General features: G+C 39.5%; 1 long non-coding RNA gene across 1 annotated transcript; it reads left to right on the plus strand.

Moving 5' to 3' along the window:
• Positions 1-2,358: 2,358 nt before the first annotated feature.
• Positions 2,359-3,240, plus strand: LOC111080953. The gene is made up of 3 exons (XR_002608558.2): positions 2,359-2,391; positions 2,463-2,631; positions 2,716-3,240. It is a non-coding gene; the product is annotated as an uncharacterized LOC111080953 (long non-coding RNA).
• Positions 3,241-9,487: the final 6,247 nt, after the last annotated feature.

Consider the following 9,487-nt stretch of genomic DNA (forward strand, 5'->3'; position numbering starts at 1 on the left):
TTTGTGCTTCGTTGAGGCTTCCACTTACTCAAATGAAGCTTATAATATTCCTGGCTATTCCACAGCAGTGCGGTTAGATTGCCAGTCCGTAGCCAGCGGAGCTAGACCGAAAAGAGGCATTCTAATATTTATTAGGAATGATCTTTTAGATCACTTTAGTTGTGTTGAAAGTAATCGATTTTATGCTGTTTCCGGAAACTTAGCATCTCCAGTGTTTTGACTGGGCGTTTTCTAACATTTCCGATAGCAGGGCCTCCGCACGCACCCTTGAGACTGTGTATAGTTATCATAGTGGAATTTTAGTTAATTTTTGGGAGGCAGCAGATTAGATTTTTTTTAGTTAGCAGGCATTAGTGTAAATATTTTATTTTTTGTATATTTAAGCGTAATATTAATTAGTACTTTAGTTCTGTTTTTAATTCTTTAATTTGTTTAAGGTTTTTTATTTTTATTCGTATTATTTTGTTTAATTTTTTATTATTACATTTTTTTTACGTATTTTTATCTTATTTTATTTTTAGCAAAGGATTGGATCCTTTTTTTAAATTTTTGGGGGAATATGGAGCTCAAAATGCTTTTAAAAGCAGCTCAAGTCGACTCGTAGGTCCCCAAGATTATGTTTTGGCTAGTGTGACCCCATTGCTTCGCGATGGCCTCCCCGCGGTGTTCCCTGGGTACCAATTAAATATATATGAGTTGTATTAAATATATATTAATATATTAAATTGGTAGCTAATTCGAGCGGCGCTTATAAAATATATAGTATAGGTTAAATACTTAAATTATAAGCTACATATATACTGCCTGAGTACGGGTATAAAAGTAGAGTCGCGTCCACAGAAGCGACTCACACGTTCCTTCTCTTTAAAATTAAACGTTTCGGGATAGGAATAATATTGGTAGAGTGGAAGTGGGTATCTTGAATGGAAAGTGTTCTAGGGTTGTTTATTTTTATAAATATTTTTAGGTCATTATTTTTATTGAGGTATCCATTTACGTTTAGTTGTAATATTTTTAGCATGTTAAGAATAAGAATATAGGGTAAAGCTATCTTATAACTAGACTAATTAGGTTGAAGCGGTTTTTATTACTAAAGATATTTCTAAGAATTATATAGGTCGAGTTCTTTATCTGTATTCGTTGTACTCCTGTAATTCCACTTATAATCGGATATCTTGTTCTTGGCTTTCTTTTTGGTTTTAGTTATTTGGTTGTTTTTTCCTTTTGGTTTCAGGTGAATTCCTAATTTATTTGATTTAGTTGTGAATAATTTAAGTTTTAGTTCGTCTGAGATTTCAGAGCGTGTTGAGTATTTTGATGTCCATGGGTTCTTCCGTGAAGTCTTTGTAGGTGATAATTTGTCTGGTAATAGGATTCGGTGTTGATGAGTTTGTTTTTGTGTGTGTGGTTGTTTCTATAACTGGTGATTTGTGCGCTTTCTGGGCGTAGGACATTGGTGGGTGAGTGACGAGTGTTGTAAATTAAGCAAGCTGTCTTGTGGTCCACTTTTTGAATGGTTTTAATGGCAATCAGTTATTTTTGTTTGATGAAGGCGGGGAATGATTTGTCCATTGCGTTGTGGTGTTTAATTTCGTCATCCTCGTATTTGCAGTTGATTCAGGGTTGTGTATTAGAGCATGGTTCATCCCCTTTTGTGTGTTCTTTTTCGGAGCAATGGGCGCATATTTTGGGGCGGAGGGATGTCCAAATCTAAGACAGTTGAAACATCTCATAGGAGGAGGGAAGTATGGTCGTATATTAAGTACTTTATATGTTATCCACAATTTGTGGACTTTTTTTCGTAAGTCGTTGCAGTAGATGACTCCTTTAGAGGTGTTAAGATTTTTGTGTTCATCGGCGCGGACTGGGAAGTCGTGAAATATTTTGAATTTTACGCAATTTCTGGGCTTGTAAAGTGTTTTTGGTTTTGAGGGTTCCCGATCTCGTTTTTTTACACGTTTCGATTTTTCCGTTACAGGCAAAATCTACCACTTTTTTGATAAGAAATGGGGATACGTTTTCAAATGTTTTATTGTCCGTTCTACTAATTATAATGTATTTTCATTTGTTATCATGTTAATCGTTGTCAAGGGTCGGTCGGCTGGTGGAGACATTGCAGTGTCGTTGGGCTCGGGTCCTGCAGCACGTAAGTTTGGTTAACTTATTCTTTGTGTTTGTTGTTTTTCTACGATCGGGTACGAAGTAGTCGCGAATTGATTGATCTATTTATAGATTGTATGCTGATAAGCTGTCGCTTGGAGCGTAGGTCAGTCGCACGTCTTTACTCTTTGAAGCTCAAAGTGAAACTGCTATTTCATTTTATTTTGTGTCATTCCGTAGAACAGAACATTTTTGTATGAAAAATTGTTTTCTACAAAAATAGCAATTTGTGTAAGTATATTTGTTGCTTTTGATTATCATTGTTTAATATCTATGAGTTCCTAAACATTAAATGCATTTAGTAAGCAGCGAAGCGCGCGGACATAGTAGTCGTGTAAATAAATACGCGTCGGGGGCGTGTTCGAGGCCGAAACATCGAAAGTGAAAAATAAAATCCCGCAGCATCAAAAGTACTAAGTGAAGTGGAGGTTGGCAAATTGGAAAGAAAAGCCTGGCAGCAAATTAAAACAGGTTGTTTAAAAAAAAGAGAAACACGAAACAAAAAAAAATAATCCTCGAAATACACATTTTTTGTTGCCCATTATACGACGTCAGTGCCAACGAGCAGTATTGATTATTGCATCAAGAACAGCTTCAATAACGACACCAGCAGCAGCACCAAACAGCAGCAGCACCAAACAGCAGCAGCGAAATAAGCAGCGGGAACTACAGCAGAAGCGACATTAGCAGCGGCAACAATACCAGCGGACACAGTGACATCAGCAGCGGCAACAGCGTCAGTAGCGGTAACAACAGAAGTGTCAACAGTGACATCAGTAGCGGTGGAAAAAAGCACAGCAGCGGCAGCACCAGAAAGAAGCGGCAGCGGCAGCAGTATCATAAACAGCAGAAGAAGATTCCTCAGTTAATTTGAACTTAAGAAAGTAAAAGATGTTGTCGGAAAAAAGTATTCAATTGTTAGGCACAGATAAGAAGGATTGAAGCTGGCCATTTGACCAGTGTCGTAATCCAAAGGCTAGGAGAGCTAAAAATGAGTTTACAGCTAATCATGCTACTTACATCACCTATGCTGTAGTCGATCATGACTACTTTACGAAAAATAAATTTGAAAAAATTGTAATAAACATTCAGGACATACAGAATAGCTATGATCTGTTAAAGTCTACTGGAGCCTTATCGGAAGGGACAGTAGAAATGGCAAAGTTAGATCCAGTAGGGACTGGAACTTTGAAGAGAGATACAGTGCCAAGAATAACCGATAGTCTTTAAAAAAAAATTGTTGATGAGTTCGACAAATAAATAGACCAGCTGAGAGCTTGTATAGAAGAAACTACTTGGAGAGTAGATCAGGCTGGCTTGCTTGAGTGCCAGCGTAGGAAAAATACAATAGCATTCCTCTCAAACAGACTTAATCAGAAGATTGGGGATTATGACTTATGCTACAAATCCCAGCTTTGACGAGCAGATCGTCGAGTTAGAATTCGAATTTCAGGGTATGTAAGACACCTTAGAAGATAGGGCGCAGGCCATAACTAATGAAAAAAATAACATTAGTAAACTGGTAGATTCTTAGGTAGATATAGATTTTAGGTCTTCTACGAGATTTCGGCAGCGACTGAGGATGGTACGTTGCCACTCTTTTCTCACGTTGCAACTGAGTCCGCGTCTCCTATCGATATCTTAGGGTAGAGACAGAGAATTAATGGTGTTCCCGCTCTGGTGTTCCTTGGCACTACCCTATCACTACCGCATCCCACATTTGTCCCTCCTGACGCCGGACCCGAAGTCTTTAATATATTCCGCAACTGTCGATGTTTTGAACGACCCTTCCCTTCTCCTTCTCCGACCCTTTCAACTGCGTATCGGCCATGGTTATTAACTTTCACTATTTTGTCCTTCAATTTTAAGCCAGTCTCACACTTTATGCGCTTAATGGCTACCAACTCATTGATCTTATACTTCTTTTTTACCTTTTTTTGGCATCGAAAGCTCGCTTATGTTCAGCTTGCATATACTGAATATTCTCTCTTGCTTCCTTTCTCAAGCCATCACGCTCATCATCTAATTCTGAAATCAGACAGACGTGTATCAATTCTCTGAGCTGCACATTACCTGAAACACGCATATCTAAGCCAGTTATCAGTTTAAATGGCGACACTTTGGTACTCCTCGGCTCGGTATTATTTATGATCTATTGTATCTTACCTACATGCTTATACCAGCATCCTGGACTTTCATGACTTTCTTTAGATAGCATTGGGACAACTATTTTATGGATACGCTCGACCTGTCCATTTCCCCTAGGTACGCCTTTTGCAATTAGCAAATGTTGAATCTTCTCCCTATCTGAAACGATTCTGTACGTGTTTCCAAAGCAAACAGCCTGACGCTCCAAACAACTAATAACTTCTTCAACCCCTGTGCTCCAAGTAGAATACAATCACACGTACTTAGAAAAGCCATTCACAATCACGAAAAAGTGATTATATCGTTTTTTCGTTAACTCCATCGGGCCAATATGATCACTATGGTAGGTAACCAGCGGCTTATCCCCCTTGTCTATCGGTGTGAGGAACCCTTCTAGCCTACCTGCCTTTGAATTTACCAGAATGCATTCTACGCAGCTATCCACTACTCGCGCTACTTTCTCCTTGAGCTCCTTGAGCTTCACGATCAAATCTTGCTGGTGGTTGATTTAAATGTTATCATTTTACATGAGCAACAACCCCTTATTGGGATCTTTGAACAGAACTTGGTTCAATATGTAGAAATCTACATACCCTTTGGACTCGACAACACTTTTGCCCACCTTCGTCCATTCATCTAACAGCTGTACCTCCCTCAAACGATGTAGAAATCTACACTAGTCAACACGACAATTAGACAATTTTAAAATCTGGTATTTTTTTAATGTTTTTTTTTTTCAGAGGTAGTGCTTTTATTTTTCACATAACTTAAGTATCTAAGATCTGGTTGCATATAACTTTGCAGTTCTGAAAAGCTGACAAATGCAGCTATAAATCGAAGATATTAGAAAAAGTCATTTTGGTTCACAGCCTAAATAAAAAGTTCAATTTTGTTGAGTAGTGTAATTGAAGATTTATGTAAAAACTTAAATATTCAAACCATAACATCCACAGCACATCATCACCAAACTGTAGGAACCGTGGAGCTAAGCCACAGGACATTTAATGAGATATAGAGAGTCTTCGTTATATAGGGGTCGTCAAATTCCTTTGACCACCTCTTTATAAACCCAAGCATGCCCATGGCCTTATTTACCATGGTAGAAATGTGTTCAGAAAACTTTAACTTGGGGTCTTGGGGTTCATCGCCCATGCTGTTAATAAGAAGGAAACATATCAAACAATGGCTAAATTGCACCAGTGGAAGGTCGCGTGTGACTTAATAGTCGTAACCATGTTAACGGGGTTTAAAGGTGGTTACACAAAACACTGCTGTTTCCTGTGCCTATGGGATAGTAGAGCTAGAACTGAGCATTACTCAAGAAAACTCTGGCCAAAACGGGGGGAAACTACATTGGAAAATTACAACATAGAAAATGCAGCTCTCGTGAAGTTTGAAGACGTTATTTCACCACCATTAAGCTGGGACTAATGAAAAATTTTGTTAAAGCACTGGATAAGAAAGGTGAATCGACGAGTTACCTAAAAACTGTTTTTCCACGTCTGGCGCTGGTAAAAGTGAAAGAAAAAGTCGTATTTGATGGGCCCCAAATTCGAAAACCACTAAAAGATTATGGATTTGAAAATATTTTATCTACGAATGAAAAAGCAGCCTGGAACTCATTCCGACTGGTTACAACAGTCGTAACAGCAAGAGTGATGATTACGTTAATATCGTTCAGTGTAAATAACATCCGTCTGCAAGTTACCTTGAAAGCCATTAATGATAAAAGAGGTAAACTCTAATGAATTTGTGGTTGTTGATCGCCGCCTTATAAATCCGTGTTGAGATGGAGATATAAGTGATTTGCAGAGATGTTGCAAATGCGGAGCTACAATTTTTTCAAACACTTTAGGAATAGCGATGACTTAGATATACCTCTATAATTATTTGCATCAGACTTGCTACGTTTCTTATGGAGCGAAATAATAAAAGATTCCTTCCATATTGGGGGAAGCATGAAGATTTAATGGATAGGGTGAATAGTTTAAGCAGTGGTCCACACAGAGCGTAGGCAGAGTACCTGAGTACACAGCCGGGAACTCCGTCAGGACCTGGTGAAAACACCGGCTTAACTAGTCGAAGATCATGAAGCAGTGAACTTTCATTTAACAAGGGGCTGAAAATGCCGTTCGACCTTGGTAAACTGTATTTATACGGCTGACCAGAGTAGCTTTCATGAGAATAGGTTGTTTGAAAAATGTGACAAAAAGATCGGCAATTGCCTGATCATTGTGTGCTGACATATTGAGAAACGATAGCGAGTATGGATGTGCGGACGTTCTGCGCTTACTATTTACGAAGCTGTAAAGCTGTTTAGGGTCCTGTGAAAATCGTATCCTGCATCGAGATAGGTAATTTTTATAGCATTGAGCGTTAAGAACGGAGAAATTTGATCGAGCTATTGCATAGCGAGAGAGAGAAGAGTGAGAACTAACTTCTCGATATTTTTAATAAAGTCTTGATTTTAAGTTTTTTAGACTGGTTAAATCTTTGGTAAACCAAGAAAGCTTTCCAGATCTAACCGGACAAAAAAGTGGGACAAAAGAATCAAAAAGTGTGTCAAGTACATTGTAAAAATGTTTGTGCTTTTCATAACGTCAGTGCACAAGTACAGAGCGGACCAATCAAAATCCCTAATGAGATTATTAAGCTTCGCAAACTCTTCTTTACGAAAGCAGCGGACACGATCAGATAGCCTACCCATTCGATCCAATACAGTAGGCCCAATATCGACCCACACTTCGAATGTGGGATGGTAGGAGTAGTAAGCGGAAGGGCTCGGGTTAACAACGCTATGGTTGGATCCGAGACACAGTTCAAGCAATCGACCCAAGGAATTTTTTACATGGTTGACTTGAGACAGGGATAGGTCTAACAATCCGTCGATAAGGTTATGTCGTGATATGGGCACAAGGTTATTAGACTCGTTTACCGAAGACCAAACAGTACCTGGCAAATTGATTTCTCAAATAACTATCATATGGTCTTTATCTTATAGCGTGGAAGAAACAGTTTTTAAAGCGGACAGGTGATTCTTGTATATTAATATATGCGAGGAAGGTGGAAGGGGAGAATCAGTTTTACGCTCAGGAATTAAAGGTCTTATTGAACCTGCACTTTGAAATTTTCCGAAGTGAAGTTTGGGTCCACTGCAATGAGGACCCCACCTCTACGTCGAGATGAACGGTCATTTCTAAAAATTGTGTACCGACCTGCCAAAACTTTTGAATTAAGGATGTCCGGCTTTAACCAGGTCTCGGGAAACACAATAACGAGGGACGAGAGTGCGCGACTCTCAAGAAAAAGAGTGCTGAGCTTACTAGCATCTAAAAGAGAGGAAGTTAGTTTTTTGGATGGGTAGTGGTAAAGGGGGTATGTGAGGGTGGAGATGGAGCACTGTTCTGACTACCAGGAAAAGTTATGGGGGCCCTTTTTATTGTTCAGCCTTAAACTCTTTAACCACCAAATGCTCCGGCCAAAACTTGCGGAAAGGAAGATATCTCCCTGGCTTAAGAAAAGTTAAATTTTTCCAACTTTAAGCCGACGGCTTTTATTTCGCTTTGTATAAAAGCGGTTAAATCATTGGATGTGAGGTCAAGGGCTAGCCGCGAGACAAAAACTTGTCGCTTTGGTGGGACTCCCACCAGTGGGTTTGGCACCACAGGCCTAGTACCTGTGATGGCAGTATCCGGGGGTCCTGAACATCTATTAGCTGGTGGGAGCAAAACTGATGCGATAGTTAAGGAGTTGGGTGCGGACTCGACGGACACGGACGCTACTGAGTAAGTTTTTCGGAAGCCGGCGGATATAAGGCAGTCGGCACTTGCAAGTCCCGCGGAGTAGACTTCTTGCGCTTTGGAGACTCAGCCAGCGGCTGTAAACTGAACCTCCTACACGGCCCAAGATCCCAACACACTTTGCGAGCAAGGGATATTGGGCTGGTCATGGGTGATCTGCTTCTTGCAGGTTTTTTTTGCACAGACAACAGCAAAAGCCATTAATTTTTTATTTTCGAAAAAAAAAAGTTTAGAACAAATAGCAGTCAGACCAATGTGCAGAGCAAATGCTTAGAGCGATGCTTAAAGCGAAATCGGAAAAATTGAGTTGAGAGAGGAGAGTGGTTGCAGCAACAGCATATAAGTGCGAGCGTTACTGCACAGAAAATTACGAGAGCGAGAGAGAAAGAACGTTATTGAGACTTAGGTGATAGAGGGAGAGTGTCTTGCCAGAGATCAACTGGAGTGTAGCCGTCAGTTTTGCGAGTGGTAAGTTGTCAGAGGTCTTGCTCCCCACGGACTGAGAGCAGGTTGCTGGAGATCGACTTGTAGATGGAAAAGTCCAAGCATGAGGGCGTGGAACGGCGATTACTTGGGTAAAATGTATGGATTCCCGCCGCCAGTACTTGGGTCGCACAGTTTGTGTGGGCGTCGTGTAGTCCCTGTCATCTGCAGTCTCCTCTGTAGCTGCCCCAGATTCTGTGCTTAGCATTGAAGTCGGAGGGTTGGCCAACCAATTTTAGCTCTGCCGTTTCTCCATAGATCCAGTGAATAAGGCTTTAAGCGACGCATAATTTGTGTATATAAATAAATTTAAAAAAATTAAGGACACCGGATATAATTTTTTTTTCGACATTTCCTGAGTTTTTTAGTAAAATTTTTGACAAAAATACCGCACCAAAGTCATCAGTTTTGCATTTGAAATCTTAAGCTATAAGCTGAAACCTCAAAGTGTGTAACGATCCATGGAAACCACGGATCTCTTCATTCCGTAGTTTATACTATACACCACTTCTCTAACATAAGATCAATTGTACCATTGTAAGAAAAGTTAAAATTTTCCACCTTTAAGCTGAAGCACAGTGGGTCAGTTTCTCAAAACACGTTGCAAAATTAATAACTTTTGAACCCGGCTAGGTATAAGTCTGAAATTTAATAAATATATTTGCAATACTTAAAATAAATTTTTAAAAGAAAAATTAAAGTAGGCGTGTTAGCTTGGACGGGTAATTAACGTTCAAACTCGAAATTTCGTTCTTTTACCATAAAAACCAATATAAAAAATATAAATAAAAATGAACAACATGCAAATATATTTTTTTTCAACGAAGTGCCTGCAACATCTGAGCAAGACGTTCTACAACCACCTCAACAATGCCGTTCGGGTATCCCATCCATAG

The sequence above is a fragment of the Drosophila obscura genome, unplaced genomic scaffold (genome assembly GCF_018151105.1).
Source record: "Drosophila obscura isolate BZ-5 IFL unplaced genomic scaffold, ASM1815110v1 contig_183, whole genome shotgun sequence".
Classification (NCBI taxonomy): Eukaryota; Metazoa; Arthropoda; class Insecta; order Diptera; family Drosophilidae; genus Drosophila; species Drosophila obscura.